Source organism: Oryctolagus cuniculus, chromosome 4 (assembly GCF_964237555.1).
Source record: "Oryctolagus cuniculus chromosome 4, mOryCun1.1, whole genome shotgun sequence".
Taxonomy (NCBI): Eukaryota; Metazoa; Chordata; class Mammalia; order Lagomorpha; family Leporidae; genus Oryctolagus; species Oryctolagus cuniculus.
Genome location: NC_091435.1, coordinates 151897799 through 151914816, shown reverse-complemented (window position 1 = coordinate 151914816; position 17018 = coordinate 151897799). Strand labels below are relative to the sequence as shown.

General features: G+C 52.7%; 2 protein-coding genes across 5 annotated transcripts in view; one reads left to right on the top strand and one right to left on the bottom strand.

The window, feature by feature from the left end:
- Positions 1–17018, top strand: part of RFTN1 (raftlin, lipid raft linker 1) — a 233501-nt gene that overhangs the window by 207089 nt on the left and 9394 nt on the right. The window lies entirely within an intron of this gene.
- OXNAD1 (oxidoreductase NAD binding domain containing 1) overlaps positions 3534–17018 on the bottom strand; it is an 86311-nt gene continuing 72826 nt past the window's right edge. For all 3 annotated transcript variants that reach the window (XR_011388216.1, XR_011388214.1, XR_011388215.1), the window contains one exon: positions 3534–5347. The gene's annotated coding sequence lies outside the window, so the exon portion shown is untranslated. The remainder of the gene's footprint in view (positions 5348–17018) is intronic.

The following is a 17018-nucleotide window of genomic DNA, read 5'->3' as shown; positions in this document are numbered from 1 at the left end:
TGAGTCAGGAGCCGTTCACTCCTGATGTCCGTGTTTCCTGGATTCAGCTTAGTTCCTTTCAAGGTACAGGTTTTTGGACAAACCTTGGTTGAATGAATAATTGGATAATAGGAAGCTTAGAAAAGACACCTTTGGGCATATTCATGAAAATGCACACAGGAGGTCCTGTCCCTCTGTCTCCCACTCTGCTGCTGGTGGATCGGCGTCTTCTCTTCTGCTGTGAAAGCCATATTTGATGATTGAACAGGGGCAGGTTGGGGATTGCAGGAGGCGGTGACGCCTGGGAATGGTTGACGGCACTGGACACCTTCCCCTAGAGGGGAAGGAGGGGCTGGCTTTGTGGCTTTGAGGGGCTGACTTAGGTTGGAGGTAAGGGAAGAGCTGGGTCCAGCTGGAGAGTTTGTGTGGGACTCTTCAGTGGGTGGAGTGGCTGGGGGCTTGGGGTTGTCAACTCCTAGACCTGGGTGTGAGTCAGGTGTTCCGGTAACTTCTCCCAGGAGGGATGCTCTGGGGAGGAAGGGGCAGACCAGTGGCTCCCAGGCCCCGAGAACCACATGGGGACTTGAACTTGCCCAGGTCCCCTGCCCACTGTGGAGAGTCAGAGTCTGTGGGAGTTTGGTTGAGGGGTCTGGGTGTAAACCACGCAGCCAGGCCTGAGTCCACCGGCCTGGAGAGGCCCTGACCCCTTCCAGTTCTTGTAAGCTGGGCTGCGTGGTTGACCCAGCATCTCTAGATCAGCTGCCTCTTGGCTGGAGTGGGAGAGTGTATTATCTCTGCTTAGGTTGCCTGACAAAGTAGACTTAAGAAGGCTCGAGAACTAGTCTGCTGAGGCCACAGGGGCTGTGTTTATATCTCTACAACTTTCTTCTTTTCACATGGGCATTTCCTCAGACTGTCAAAGCATAGTTACGTGTGTCACAATTCCATTCCTACACATACATCTGAAATGAGAACACGTGTGCCCAAATAAAGGCCCGTCCGTGACTGTTCCTAGCAGCTTTGTTCATAATCTCCAAGATGTGGAAGCCACCTGAATGCCCATCGAGGGGTAAATCGATGAGCCAAATGCAGGATATCCCTGTAATAGCATGTCGTTTGGCAATAAAAAGGAATGAGGTGCTGATTCCTGCTGCAACAGGGGTGAACTTGACCATGTTATGCTGGCGTGAAAGCCAGTTTGCAAAAGACCGTGTCGTGTGTGAACTCGCTGATACGAAATGTCCACGTGAGGCGACTCTGTGGACAGAAGCAGGTGCGTGGTTGCCTAGGGGTGCATGGAGGAAAGGAAGTGGCTGCTGACAGGCGCAGGGTGTTTGGTGGGAGAGGGAAGTGTGCTCATCTTAGACTGTGCTGGTGGTTGCACAACCATGCATGTTTTGTGGGTCGTTGAATCGTAGGCTTCGAATGTGTAGATTTTAAGGTATTTCCCTTATATATTAATGAAGAAGTTGAAAAAATGATAGGTGGTCATTGAAGACATTTTGGAAAATACAAATAAGAAAAAGAATCTTGAGCCGGCGCCGCGGCTCACTAGGCTAATCCTCCGCTGTGGCTCACTAGGCTAATCCTCCGCCTTGCGGCGCTGGCACACCGGGTTCTAGTCCCAGTCGGGGCGCCGGATTCTGTCCCAGTTGCCCCTCTTCCAGGCCAGCTCTCTGCTGTGGCCAGGGAGTGCAGTGGAGGATGGCCCAAGTGCTTGGGCTCTGCACCCCATGGGAGACCAGGAGAAGCACCTGGCTCCTGGCTTCGGATCAGCGCGATGCGCCGGCTGCGGCGGCCATTGGAGGGTGAACCAACGGCAAAAGGAAGACCTCTCTCTCTCTCTCACTGTGCACTCTGCCTGTCAAAAAAAAAAAAAAAAAAAAAAAGAAAGAAAGAAAGAAAAGAAAAGAAAAAGAATCTTATCATTATCCCATGATCCAATAATAATAATCTGTAACAATCTCAACATCACCAGAAAGATAGCCGCATAATCTTAGTGTATGGCCTTCCAGTGTGTACTCTGTCTACACTTGAAAATTTTTTTTTTTTTTGCAAAAATGGGATCATGTTGTTCACACTGCCTGCATACATTTGTCTCTTTACAGTATTTCCTGAATGTTCCCGTGTCATTACCCAGGCTCTTCCTTCCCCGTTTTTAATGATGCTAGGGTCCTCCAGTGCACGCACCGTTGTGTTTTCATTTAGTTTTTCCATTGGTGAACTTCTGGTGCGTTCAGTCTTGCTCTTCTGAGTCATGGGTATTATTTGGCTCATCACTGCATTTCATATCAGTTATGGCTCAAAAGTCTTCACCTGTTTAAAAATTAACTTTATCTTCTATAGCAGTCTTAGGTTCACAGCGAAGTTGAATTGAAACTACACAGAGGTCGTATCTCCGCACAGGTATAGAATGCCCAACTGCCACCAGCCCCACCAAAGTATATTCATAAGTGCTGATGAACCTACATTGACACATCACTGTCACCAGAGATTAGAGATGACGTCGGGGTTCCCGCTTGGGTCTGTGCATTCTATGGGTTTGGACAAATGCATAATGTCACAGATCCACCACTGTGGTGCCATACAGAGTAATTCACTGCCCTAAAGATCCTCTGTGCACCTGCCAGCCCACCCCTCTCCCCTAACCCCTGGAGACCGCTGACCTCCTATCGTCCCCATTGTTTCGCCTTTTCCTGACTATTGTATGGTTGGAGTCCTACAGGATGTGGCCTCGCCAGATTGGCTTCTTCCACTTAGCAGGATTCACCTAAGGTCATCCGTGCCTTCTGATGGCTTGATAGATCGTTTCTCTCGCATGCAGAGTAACAGTCATCGTCCACAGCTTGTTTTCCCATGTATCGACCCAAGGGCATTTTGTTTGAGTAAAGCCTGAGGGCTGTGATTGCTGGATTGTGTATGTTTAGAGAGTGCCCGTCTTTTAGAAGTGTCTGTGCATTCTGTGTCCCCACCAGCCATGAGTGACAGTCCTTGTTCCACATGCTCACCTGTAGGTGACGTTGTCAGCGTTTGGATGTTGGTATCTGGTTGTTGGAGTTTGCATTTCTTCAGCGCCATGTGATGCTGAGTGTCTTTCCATAGGCTTGTTCGCCATCTGGGCGTCGTCTTTAGTGCAGTGTCTGTTCAGATCTCTGGCCTGTTTTTAAATTCGTCTTCTTATTGTTGAGTCGTAGTGTTTTGCAGATTTTAGTTGAAAGTCTGCATCAGGAGTGGGCATTTAGTCCATCAGCTAAGACACGTGTATGGACTGCTCACCTCTGGCTCCTGACACCTGCTGTGTGCTCACGCAGATCTGGGAGGCAGTGAGAGCCCAAATGAGTTCCCGCCGCCCACATGGGAGACTTGGATTGAGTTCTGTCTCCCTCTGCCCAACCTCCCAACTAAATAGCATACTTTTTTAAAAAGTCTTTTATCAGATACATCTTTGAGAATACTGTCTCTTGGTCTGTGGTTTGATTTATTCTCTTGAGGCACTTGCTTTTTTAAGCGAGTGAAATTCTGTCCCATAGAAACAAATTTCTCCTTTGATTTCATTTTGAAAATTTCTTGATTTTTTTTTAGATGGGGGTTTGGGCAAGAAGGTGATAGGTGAGGATTAGCACAAAAACATTGTTTTATTTAAAAAAAAAAAACTATTTGGGCCGCAGGATTCTTCAAAGTCACTGTAAGACAAGCCGTAGACTTCCTTCGACTCAACTCTTGTTTATTGTTGGGCGTTTGGTTCTCTGGTCTCTAGTTCTCTGCTCTCTGTTGGTTTCTGCTGGGTAACTAACCAGTCCCAACTCAGTGGCTTCAGATGACCATTTCTTTAGCTCTTGGTCCTTTTTGTCAACTGAGTAGCTCTTCTGCTGTGGGGTGGCTGTGCTGGGCTCCCTCACGTGTCCATGGCATGGATGGATGACTGAAAGTAGCCTCACTCGGGTCTGGCACTCGGTCGGCTGCTGCCTAGGGCCACAGAGCCTAGAGTGTGAGCACCCAGCAGGCCAGCCTGGGAGTTTTCACAGAATAGCTCACGGTCATGGAGTTCCCGAGAGCAGCAGTGGGAAGGTCTCAGGGCTTCACTGTGCATCACATTTGTCCATGTCCTGTTGGCCAGAGTCCAAAAACCAAGCTCAGGGACAAGAAATGGAGACAGAGACATCACTTCTGATGGGACAAACTGCAGTGTAGTGCAGGTGCACTATTTCTATATGAATATACTTCCAACCTCCACGTACAGAAGGCCCAGAAAAAGGGTGAAGCCGCATCCTAAGAGGTGAGCTCACGTTTTTAGTGGTACGCTCCTGTGTCATTGTTAGATGTGATTTCCAGTCATTTTGATTGGACTTTGCGCCTACCAGAAGTGATGGCAGGAATCTGCCCTAGAGGTGCCGGGACAGGTGCATCTTTTGCCTGCCCAACAGCTCAGTGTCCATTAGTCCTTGGGATTCCTCGGGAACAAGACTCCTTGCCCTGGTGGTGATCAATACGCTGAAACACTGGGGTGGGGGATAGGTTTTCTGGAGGATCCCGAATGGGGTTGGTCCGTCTTTCTGGGACCATTTTCATTTTGTCTGACTGTGGATCTTTGCTTCATCAGCTCATTCTTTGGTGGGTCCCAGTGCAGGTGTTTGTGGGGACCCACAGCGCGTGTTACAGCTGTGTCTGGAGGAGCCGGGAGAGCGAGAGGTGGATTGCAGGGCTCCTGGCAGTGCAGGGCAGTGCGGCCAGGGGTCTTGGGAATTCCAGCTGGAGGTTTCACGACCTTGCAAGCCCAATTGGAAGTGCACTTGGCAGGAGCAGGGTCCTGGGAGGCCACACCCCTGAGGGATGGGTGCGAGGAAATGCGGCTGGAAGGAGAGAGGGTGGAGTAACCATGGCAACGAGATGCTCCCAATTGGGTCCCCAGAGAGAGTATTGACCAGCCGTGATTGCCCAACACTGGGAGTGTAGCCCCTTGGGTTTACCCTGCATAGAAAGAAAGAAAGAAAAACCCATTGTGTTGGGCCTTCCCCAGTGCCCACGAGTCTTACCCACTGTCTCTTCAGTAGCCATGAGGCCACGACAGCCCAGCACACATGGTTTTATGTGGCCTCGTCCACTCTTAGCTTGGGCAGTAGAAAGCCCTTTAACTTCCATTGTCTCCTCTGTTAAAACTGTGAAACAGCCTTTGGTCAGAGACATCTTCCTCCTGTTAGCGTTTTAGGATCTTGGGCACCCTGTCAGGGACCTCCTGAGAGACAGACATAGTGACCTTGACAGAGGGTCAAGTTCTAGAATTGTTGTAGACAAACTCCCCCACTCCAAAAAAGATGCCTTCAGATGATACACTTTGGGAAAGGTGTTTTTTCACTCCTCTCTCTTTTTCCTAGGTCATAGAATGAAAAATAGAAAGGAAAGGTTACAAATACAATCCCTCGTCGACCTCAAAATGTTAAAACAGTGATAAAGTGCACATCCCATTTATTCCCAGAAAGTCTAATTTCCTGTCACTCATCACAGCAAGTGGGCGGGACTTGGCAAGCCCCTGGATGGCAAGAATGTTTCTCGTTTAATTGTTATCAAACAAAGCTGTTTCCAAGCCTGCCAGAGAGAACCCGCTGGCCCCCGTGTGATCAGCGTGTGCATAAGATGTCAGTGTCTGGGGGGAGGGAGGAGGGGTAGTGTCAGCCCAGTGCTGTCACAGCGCGTGCTCCCGCTGAGCGGCGGACGGCACGGAATGGTTGTGAGTTACTTAACTGTTTGCACCCAGAGCTGCAGCATCTGTGCCTGCTGATGGCAGCGTCTGTGCCAGCCGTCACCCCCTGCACCCCTAAATGAGGGAGATCTCCATAGTAGCACACCTCGCCTGGTGCCCTGGCGCTCGTTGGCGGGCAGGTGCACAGCGGAAACTCTCAGAGGGATCCGGCGGCATGGGGTCGCCTGCCCTCTGTCACACAGCCCCTTGCCCCTCCTGCCTTCTGTGCGCAGTACGTGACTTCTGAGAAACCGCACACACCCGGCCTGGATCACCCGGCGTGGCCGGGACTCCGCAAGAGCACTATCTCACTCGCACAGGTTTCGTTTTCCTGCCAGCTTGGCGTGGCACTTCAGGGGAAGCAGGCTAACGTTTCGAGCTGGGAGGTTCTTCCCCGGCGTGGGTCTTTATCTCTCCCTCCCAGGGCGTGCTGGTGGCGCTGCTGGGCCTCCCGGTAGGTTATCAAAAATGAGACTTCAGGGCTCCAGAGGTACTGAGCGGTCACAGCGTGTCTGGCATGGGGGAAGTGAGGGCCACGTGTGCCAGCCTTGCGTGCCGACGCGCTAGCAGCTCTGAGAGCCTCCATCTCCTTTCTTTGACATCACAGGAGGTGACTTCTGGTACAGCTCACCTGCTAGAGGTGTGCTGGGGTAAACTGACCCTTCCTGGACTAACGACAACAGACCAGTTAGTGTGGCTGTGCAGTGACATTTTCCAAGCCTTGGCCAACTAAAAGAACAATCCTTGGTTGCTCCCGGGGCCCCAAGTCAGCTGGGCAGGTTTGCTGATCTGGGGTAGGCTCGGCTGTTCTAAGCTGGGCTCACTTGTGCCTCTGCGGTCCCAGGCGCCTCCTGTCCTGGGGGGCTGGCCAGTGCCAGACCGCATCTCTCGTGTCTGCTGGTTGGCTGGGCCACGTGCCCCTCAGATCACCGGCTGGGTTCCACAGGAGCAAGCAGAAGCAGCCGGGCCCCTGGGAGCCTGGCTCAGAACTCCTGTGACGTCGCATCTGCCCTAGCCCGGTTGTCGGAGCAAGTTCCGAGACCAGTGGGGAGGTGAACTTCATCTCCACGGGAGAAGCTGCTTCGTAGCCAAGGGGCCTGGATGCAGTGGGTTGGGAACGGAGACTATTTTTGCAAAACAGTGGACCACAGATGCTAGCAACAGTGATTATTTTGTTGCTCTCCTAGAAGGCTACAGGGTTTGCTGTCTTTCTGTCCTGGCCCAGGAAGTCGGAGAAAGATGTGAATTTCCCTGAAGGGGTGGGTAAGGAGGCTTGGAGCTGTAGCCTTCTGTGTGCTGGGTGTATTTTCATCCACTCCCTTTTTCTACATCTAAGAACCAAGCTCCCTCCCTCTTTTTTTTTTTTTTTAACCTATTCTCTTTGAACATTATGAAAGCCACAGTTGTCTAAAATGAGATGAGATGACTACTCTCTCAGACTCTATTATGTTGACCTAATTACATATCAGCAAAATGGTTTTTTCTGGGGCATTGTGTGTAAAACAAAGAGGAAAACAGCCTCTCCAGCCGGCCAGCCCTGCCTCCGGCTGGCGAGCCCACTGGTCCTACCACGGCCTGGGTGGAGTGGGGGGGAGGGTGAGAAAGCCAGGGGCAGGCTGCCCTCTCCTGCCCTCCACTGTGCCTTCGCACGTTTCCATCTGATGGGAGCCACTCGCTCATTCCCCCCACTGCCTGGGCCAGCCTCTACTGGCACAGAAGTGGCTCGCTTGTTCTTTGCTTGTCCTGTGCCCAGCACAGGGCCAGGCTGACCGAATGCATCGTGGCCCTGGGTGTAGCCTTGGCCATTAGGACACTGAGGAACACGCCGAGCTTCCCGTAACACTGCCCGCCGTTGTGCTGTCCGCTTGGCCTTTGATAAGAGAAATGAAATAGTCCAGCTGCCCGGCTTGGCATCCTGCTCCTGCCCCACCGCCGGGTCTCCACTTGGTGTCGCTGTGCGGGAGCGCGACTCTCTTCTGCCCCTCTGTGCCATTGTGTCTGGCGTTGGTGCTGACGGCAAAGTTGAGGCAACCCCCCCTGGCTTCCTGGGCCACGCTGGCGTGTTCTGTCTTGTCCTCAGCACCCGTGACCTCTGCCATCTGCTGCTTCCCTCGGTCTCCCGAGAGCTCCCTGGCCTCCCCCGGGGTGGTTGTCCTGCTTTAGATAATTGCCGGTTTGTCTCAAGCTCCCTTCTCAAGCCTGCTTCCACCTTGCCATGCACGAACCGTTTTTTTCCAGCTCAGCTGTGTTTCTTGTTCATCTGCTCCCTTCCTGTGCCAGTCGGGAGACCCAGTCCTGAGCCAGCCTCAGCCCTTCCGGGGTGTTGTCTCCTCTGCATTGCCCAGCGCCTGCAAACCCTTGTCCCAGTCCTGGTCTCCGTCCTGGTCTCTCCTTCCTTCCTTTTGCTGCTGGCACAAACCACCACACTTAAAACAGCCTGAGGGGCCGGCGCCACGGCTCAATAGGCTAATCCTCCACCTGCGGCGCTGGCACACCGGGTTCTAGTCCCGGTTGGGGTTCCGGATTCTGTCCCAGTTGCCCCTCTTCCAGTCTAGCTCTCGGCTGTGGCCCGGGGGTGCAGTGGAGGATGGCCCAAGTGCTTGGTCCCCTGCACCCACATGGGAGACTGGGAGAAGCACCTGGCTCTTGCCTTTGGATCAGCGCAATGCGCTGGCCTCTGCGGCCATTGGAGGGTGAACCAACGGCAAAGGAAGACCTTTCTCTCTGTCTCTCTCTCTCACTGTCCACTCTGCCTGTCAAAAAAAAAAAAAAAAACAAAAAAACCAAAAAACCAAAAAAACAAAAAAAAACAGCCTGAGGTTGTGGTGCTCCAGTTCTGCAGGTCAGCGGGCTGAGGTGGGTGTTGCTGGGGTGGCATCAAGACATTGGCAAGGTCACATTGCTTCCGGGCAGTCTAGGAGAGAATTGGAGGCTGCTGTGTCCCTCGGCTGGTGACCCCTTTCTTGCATCACTCCTGCCTCTGCTGGGTCATCACATTCCTGCTGTGACCTTGGCCTTGCCTCGCTCTCTCATCATGGCCCCTGTTGTTGCATTGGGCCCACCTGGACAATCCAGGGTCGAAGCCGCATCTCTAGATCCTTACTTAACCACATCCCCACATCCCCTTTCCCGTGTTTGAGCACATTTGCGCAGGCTCCTGGGGACTAGGAGGTGGCCCTCCCGGGGCCCTTTGCTCTGTCGGCCACAAGCCGTTTCAGTTGGCTGCCTCCTGGACATTTCCCCAGGTTACTCCAACTTGCTGAGTCTAGGATAGAATCCACTCCCTCTCGTCCCTCCTTGTCGTGCGCACCCCGACCCAACCAATGAGCACCCATTACGCAGGCCCCCAAAGCCATCGTAAGGGTGGAACCCGTGGATTTGTTAAGTCCAGGGCTGACAGACACCTGGGTGGTTGCCAGTGTCTTGCTGTTGCAGACAGCTCTCCAGCAAATGGCTTGGTGTATTTTTTCATTTTTTTTTTTCTATGCAGGATAAATTCCCAGAAGTGAGATTGTGGGATCAAAGGGTAAACATATTTGTAGTGTGGAGGGATGCTGTTGGGTTGTCAGCTGTGGGGGTTGAGTCGGTCTGGCTCCCCAGCCCCCGACTGTGAGCAGTGTGTGAGAATTCCTGCTCCCCCACAGCCTTGCCCACAAAGCGGGTTGTCACAGGAGAGAGAGATAAAAAATAGTGTCGCAGGGTGGCTTTAATTCGCGTTTCTCTTATTATGAAATTCTGTGCTTTTTGTGCACGCAATGGGACCTTCTGAATCTTCCTTTCTCTTCATCTCCTTATCCATTTTGAACTTGAGTTCTTATCACTTTCTAGAAGCTCTGTTTTTTGGTAATACGAGCCACAGGTATTGTCCTATTTCATGTGTCTTCTAAATTTGCATAGATTGTCTTTTGTCATGCAGGTAGGTTTTTATGTAGTTAACTTGATTTTTATTTCCATGGCTTCTGGATTATTTTTTATTTATTTGTTTGACAGGCAGAGTGGACAGTGAGAGAGAGAGAGACAGAGAGAAAGGTCTTCCTTTGCCGTTGGTTCACCCTCCAATGGCCACTGCGGCTGGCGCGCTGCGGCCGGCGCACTGCGCTGATCTGAAGGCAGGAGCCAGGTACTTCTCCTGGTCTCCCATGGGGTGCAGGGCCCAAGCACTTGGGCCATCCTCGACTGCACTCCCAGGCCACAGCAGAGAGCTGGCCTGGAAGAGGGGCAACCGGGACAGAATCCGGCGCCCCGACTGGGACTAGAACCCTGTGTGCCGGCGCCACAAGGTGGAGGATTAGCGTAGTGAGCCGCGGCACCGGCCTATGGCTTCTGGATTCTAAGACCTCTCCGTGGACCCTTTGACATTAAAATAATAGAATTGTATCAAATTGAGCGTCAGAACTTCGGCACCTGCTCTTTTCTGACCAATTCCAGTGGAGTGACACCAACGGGATGATGTTGATAGCTGATAGACTGAATGAGTCCTTAGACCATAGATCCTGTATTTGCAGATACATCTGCTCACTTACTGTTCTTGTACAGCCCCCAGTCAGCGTGCCTGCTGTCTCTCTGGTCATCTGCAGACGTGTGCAGAGTTGCACAAGAACTGAACCACCTGATGTGCATGAACCAGGTGGCGCCTGTGTCAGTGTTGTGGGACTCGTGTTATAAACAGGCATGCTCTCTGTGAAGGAAATCTTTTATTTATGCATTTCAGAGAGACGGAGAAATAATCCCATCCCCTGGCTCACTTCCCAAATGCCTGCGACATCCAGGGAGGGACTGGCCACAGCTCGGGAGCCTGGATTTATTTTTTTTTTTATTTTTTTTATTTATTTATTTTTTTGACAGGCAGAGTGGACAGTGAGAGAGAGAAACAGAGAGAAAGGTCTTCCTTTGCCGTTGGTTCACCCTCCAATGGCCGCCGCGGCCTGCACGCTGCAGCCGGCGCACCGCACTGATCCGATGGCAGGAGCCAGGAGCCAGGTGCTTTTCCTGGTCTCCCATGGGGTGCAGGGCCCAAGCACCTGGGCCATCCTCCACTGCACTCCCGGGCCACAGCAGAGAGCTGGCCTGGAAGAGGGGCAACTGGGACAGACTCCGGCGCCCCAACCGGGACTAGAACCCGGTGTGCCGGCGCCGCTAGGCGGAGGATTAGCCTAGTGAGCCGCGGCGCCGGCCCCGGAGCCTGGATTTAATCTCCCACGTTGGCGGCCGGGACCCAAGTACCCAAGCGATCCTCCGCTGCTCCTACAGGCTGGAATGGGCAGCAGAGCGGGGACTGCAGCCCAGGCCCTCCGACAACTGACGTGGGCATCCCTAGTGTGTCCTCACTGCCAGGCCAAATGCTGGCCCCCGCCCTCGGCTGTGGTGTTTGCTGTCCACTTAGTGCCAGGTTTTTTGTTTTGGTTTTGTGCTTTTTCTTGGTGATTTTGCAGTTAAAAATGACCCCCAAGAAAAGTGCTGCCGTGCTGTCCCGTGTCCTAAGCCAGAGTGCCCTGAAGTGCTTTATAGAGCAGGTGGGAGTGGCAGGTAAGCTTTGTTCAGTCATGAGTTAGGTGCGACCAACCGCGAGTTCACTGTTCAGTGCATCAACCAGGCGTCTCTAAAAAACAAGGTTATATGCTGATTGGTTGGCCAAAATGTGCAAGGCTTTCAGGGACCTAACTGTGCACTTCCTCCAGTTGTGGCTGTTTGGGGAGTGAACCAGCAGATGGAGGATCTCTCTCTCTCTCTCTCTCTCTCTGCCTCTCCTCCTCTCTCTGTATAACTTTGACTTTCAGATAAATAAATAAATCTTTAAAAAAAAACATAGATAGAAAAGAAATAGATAAGCAAACATTTCAATTGTGATAATTAAAAATCCCAGAACAGACTAAATTAACCTATAGTGACAGGGTTACCTGGGATTAGGCATAGACAATTGCATTTGGAGGTGATAAAATGTTATATATTAGGCCGGCGCCGTGGCTCACTAGGCTAATCCTCCGCCTTGCGGTGCTGGATTCTGTCCCGGTTGCCCCTCTTCCAGGCCAGCTCTCTGCTGTGGCCCGGGAGTGCAGTGGAGGATGGCCCAAGTGCTTGGGCCCTTTACCCCATGGGAGACCAGGAGAAGCTCCTGGCTCCTGCCATTGGATCAGCGCGGTGCGCCGGCCACAGCGCGCCAGCTGTGGCAGCCATTGGAGGGTGAACCAGCGGCAAAGGAAGACCTTTCTCTCTGTCTCTCTCTCTCTCTCTCACTGTCCACTCTGCCTGTCAAAAAAAATGTTATATATTAAAAAAAAAAGTCTTGGGCTCTGCACCTGCATGGGAGACCAGGAGGAAGCACCTGGCTCCTGGCTTCGGATCTGCACAGCGCGCGGCCGTAGCGGCCATTTAGGGGGTGAACCAATGGAAGGAAGACCTTTTCCCTGTCTCTCTAACTGCCTAACTCTGCCTGTCAAAAAAATAAAAATAGGCAGGTGCCACGGCTCACTTGGCTAATCCTCCGCCTGTGGCGCCAGCACACCGGGTTCTAGTCCCAGTTGGGGTGCCGGATTCTGTCCCGGTTGCCCCTCTTCCTGTCCAGCTCTCTGCTGTGGCCCGGGAGTGCAGTGGGGGATGGCCCAAGGGCTTGGGACCCTGCACCCACATGGGAGACCAGAAGGAAGCACCTGGTTCCTGGCTTTGGATGGGTGCAGAGGGCCAGCCGCAGCGTGCCAGCCATAGCGGCCATTTGGGGAGTGAACCAACGGAAGGAAGACCTTTCTCTCTGTTTCTCTCTCTCTCACTGTCTAACTCTGCCTGTCAAAAAAGAAAAAGAAAAAGAAATAAATTAAAAAAGTCTTTCCCAAATTTTCACTTAACACGAGGTCCAGAAAGAAAGAAAACAGAAAATGGAGGGGGGAAAAAGTTATCAAAGGAAAACACAGAACGCCACTTAGAATTAAGGGCAAGATTCTAAGGCCGTAAGTAAATAGTGCTTTGACTAAAACAGACCCATACTGAGTCGCATTGTAGTGAAATCCTGCAGCTTCTTGGGGGTGGGGGGCACCCCAAAAACTTCCAAAGCAATGCAGCAGTTGATACTCGAAGGGTTAGTAACCAGAGTGGGTGTGTCAGCAGCAGCAGGCTGACCCCAGCAGTGGCGGAGCAAGACGTGAAGCTTCTGACGGGGACGGGTGACTGATCAGTGTGAGAGGCACGAGACGTTGTTAGGACGCCGCCATCCCACGCTGGGTGCCTGCGTTCACGTTCCGGCTCGGTTCCCAATTCCGCCTTCCTGCCAACGGCTCAAGTAATTCAGTTCCTGCCACTGACAAGGAGACCTGGATTAGGTTCCTGGCTTCGGGCTTGGGCCCCAGCCCAACCTTAGACGTTGTGGGCGTTTGGAGAGTGAATCAGTGGATGGGAACGTCCTCTCTTCTCTCTCTCTCTCTCTCTCTCTCCCCCCCTCTCCACACCCCTGTGTGTGTCTCTGTCTCTTGAATAAAATTGAAATACGGATAGAGACGTATGTCTGGAAAAGCAGAGTTCGTCCAGGCTTCTGTAACCGGACCGTTAGTTAAGGGGGAGGTCGAGGCCGTCTTCTGGAAACACCAGGACCCCAGTTTCTGCAGGAGCCAGTAGGGCGTGTGCTCCAGCACAATGAGAAAAACAAAAGAGAAGACACTGCCGTAACACCAGTGTGGGGAGCGCCCAGGCGTGGGAGAAGCCAGACCAGACTGGAGCAAGGGTTCGGAGTGCTCCAGGGGACAAATGGAGCCGACGTGCAGAGGCTCACGGGATAGCTCCTGGTGGGCGCGAAACAGAGCTGTGGCTGCCCCTGTAGCCGCAGGTGTCCTCTGGGGCCTGGTTCCAGGACCCCTGCAAATACCCAAATCTGAACATGTTCCAGTGCCTTGCATAAGACAGCATGGTATTTTCACAAAACCTACACAATCCTCTGCTAGGCTTGAAATCATGTCTAGATTACTTGCAATACTTAATGCAGTGTAAATGCTGTGTAAATTGTGGTTGTATCTGGTTGTTTAGAGTATAATTAGACAAGAAAAAAATGACCTGTTCTGTACAAATGCAATTTTTTAAAAATATTTTTCTATCTTTGGTTGAATCCTTAGATATAAAACTTGCATAATGTGGAGGGGGAAACTGTAGTGCAACATGTGGAATAAGTTAGCCATGGGTTCATGCCCAGCCAGGCAGATGAAAAAAATTTGAGGTAACGATTAACTCCAGGAAAAATAATGGGTTATATAAAAAGGAGGTATGCTTCCAATTCATTACTTGAGTCAGTACTGAGCAGTATTTACAAAGTTATTATAGCTCCAACATTGATTTAAAAATATTTTATATGAAGGATTTATAGAGAGAGGGGGACAGAAAGATCTTCCATCTGCTGGTTCACTCCCCAAATAGCTGCAACATCAGGGCCCGGCCAAACCCAGGAGCCAGGAGCTTCTTCCAGGTCTCCCACAAGGGTGCAGGGGCCCAAGCACTTGGACCATCTTCTACTGCTATCCCAGGCACATTAGCAGGGAGATGGATTGGAAGTGGAGCAGCCAGGACTTGAACTGGCACCCATATGGGATGCTGATGTTGCAAGCGGTGGCTTAACCTGTTGTACCACAGTGGCAATGCCAAAACAAACATCGGTCTTTTGATTGAATTAAAGTTGCACATTAACAGTTGGAGGCACAAAGAAAAGAAGTGACCAATGTCTATGGGAGTGGTGAGCCTTTATTTCCATGGTAGCAATTAAGTGATACCAAAAGTTGATACATCAAATAATAGTGATAGAAGTGTCAGGCAGCAGGTTCACAAAAGGCGCAGAAGTGGCATCTGTAGGACTCCTCCCCGTGAGGGCAGAGCATCCCTAATCACACTTCTGAGGTGTGGACACTGCCCCAGACCCACGTCCACCCTCCTTTCACACAGAGGAAATGGAATGAGCCCTTTTCTTTAAGAGTTATTTATTTGAAAGACAGAGTTACAGAGAAGCAGAGATAGAAAGAGAGAGAGCTGTCTTCTGTCCGCTGGTTCACTCCCCAGATGGCCGCATTGGCTGGAGCTGAGCTGATCCGAAGCCAGGAGGCAGGAGCTTCTTCTGGGTCTCCCACGCAGGTGCAGGGCCCCAAGGACTTGGGGCATATTCTACTGCTGTCCCAGGCCATAGCAGAAAGCTGGGCGGGAAGTGGAGCAGCCAGGATTTGAACCAGTGCCCATATGGGATGCCAGCACCGCAAAAGGCAGCTTTACCCACTACGGCACAGCGCCAGCCCCTGAATGAGCCTTTTCTTGCTAAGTGCTTTTCCCGGAGTATTGCTTCCACAGATTGAAAGCGGTGGCATTGGGGTGGGGTGGGGGTGGGGGGCGGAGAGCAAACTGACTTTTGGGATGCAGACTCTGCCCCAGGACCACCGAGTGGTCCCCTGATTCCTTCCCTGCCCAGCAGATCGTAACAGATGAGCCAAGGACATGTGCCTTGCCTGGTCATCTCCACGTCCCATTGTCGCTGTGCTTGGAGCGTAGGGGAGGTGGTGTCGGACGCCTGTTTCTTTAGTCGTTTTGCAACCACTGGAGAAATGCAAGGGAACAAAGCAAATCCAAGCCATCCACACACATGCACGCCTTTTAGACGAATTGGAAACCACAGGACTTGCTCTGGTTTTGTTTATTTTTTTTTTCTTTTCACACTGCAGGTGTGATGGGGGATTATATATCCACCGCAGGAGAGTAGAGAGTTAATTAAAATTTTGCTCCCACTCCCAGGAAGAAGTATCTAGGCGTTTGATAAGCAGGCTGGCTTTCGAGTGCTGTGAGTGCTGTGGGTGCTTTCTGTCCTCACTCGAGTGTCACAGAAAAGCAGATCAAAGAGCCGCCCGCCCGGATCCGCTGCCTGCCTGCTCTCCCCGCTAATGGACTGGAAAGCATCTTCCAGGGGCCGCGTAGGGCCGGCACCTACATTAGAAACGCCTTCAGAGCCTGCAGAGCTGCCTTCCTGGCAGCTTCCCTAAGACCACGCTTAGAGATCAAGTCAGGCCCCGCCCAGACGGGTGGGCGGCCGCAGCACCTGGCCCCTGCCCTGTGCGGTCTGCTGGTCTGCTCGCCTTGTGGCGTCCAGGAGCCCGCAACTGAGCCTGAACCCAAGCCAGGGTCTGCTCTGCGGTGTTCTCCCGGGTCCTCTCGGCCTGTGCGATTCGGCACCGTCTGCCCGACACCCCCCACCCCGACGATGGGGGAGGAGGGGGGAGAGAACTGTTTGGACAAAAAAAAAATTCCTGCTGCTTTTCTCTTTAAGATAGTGACAAAACGGAGCAAAATAGGAAGCTTCGGCAGGGGTGAGGCCTGTCTTAGCAGGAGGGTCCTTCATTGTCTCGCAGCCCCGGGGCCCTGCGGACAACCCCCCACCCCAGGGGGCAGCCACCAATCAAAGGGCTCCATTCTGCCACTCAGCTTTGCGAGGTGCCAACGCGTGTCCTGGTTGCCATGGCTACTGTCTGATTGTGGCAGGCTTGTCACAGTGCTTGATAAAGTGGGAAGGTTATTCTTGATAGGCCCAAGTAATCATAACCTCGCAGGGCTGGAGAGGGTGGGTTTCACAGTTTTTTCTCCCCTCCTCTCTTTCAACGAGAATGCAGGGTTGAGGGGGCAGGGGTTCTCGGGAGAAAACAACCCCGTGGCTCATCCTGCGGCAGGTGGTCAGGCCGGTGCCCAGCAGGAGGGACTCCTGGAAGGGAGCTGTCCCCGGGCTCGGAGGGTCCCTGGGGCAGCTGCTGGGTCACCCTCGGCCTCCCTGGGGCCACGCTGGTGCCCTCACCATCCCTCCACCGAGGGGGCCGGGTCCTCCTCCTTCCTCTCCCCCCTCCTGCTTCTCCTTTCTTCAGTAACTTTCCTTCCTCCCCTCTTTTCTCTTCTGGCTCTCTCCTCTCCCTCCCTCTCTCACACGCAGCTGATCTGTTGGGAGCCTGGGCGTCTCCCTTGTCACATGGCGGGAGGTGGGTCAGGGAAGGGGTGACAGCTGATGGGTTCTGGCTGCAGAACCGCAGGCTCTTGGGCCCGAAAGGGACCTAAGAGATCGTCGGCTCTCGGGTTTTGTGAGACCAGAAGGCACAGGTTGGTGACTGGGAGAAGGGGGTGGGTGGCACAGGGCTGACCGCCTGTGTTTGCAACAAGTTCCCAAGGGATCCTGGTTGCACACCCTGCTTTTAGAGCTGTGGCCCGGGCCCCCATTCCTGTGTACGAGTGAGGCAAGCCAGGCCCCCAGAGGAGTGGCTCTCCAGGGGCGCAGGTGATGTGGCCACCCTGGCACTGGTGCCAAGTTGTAGGT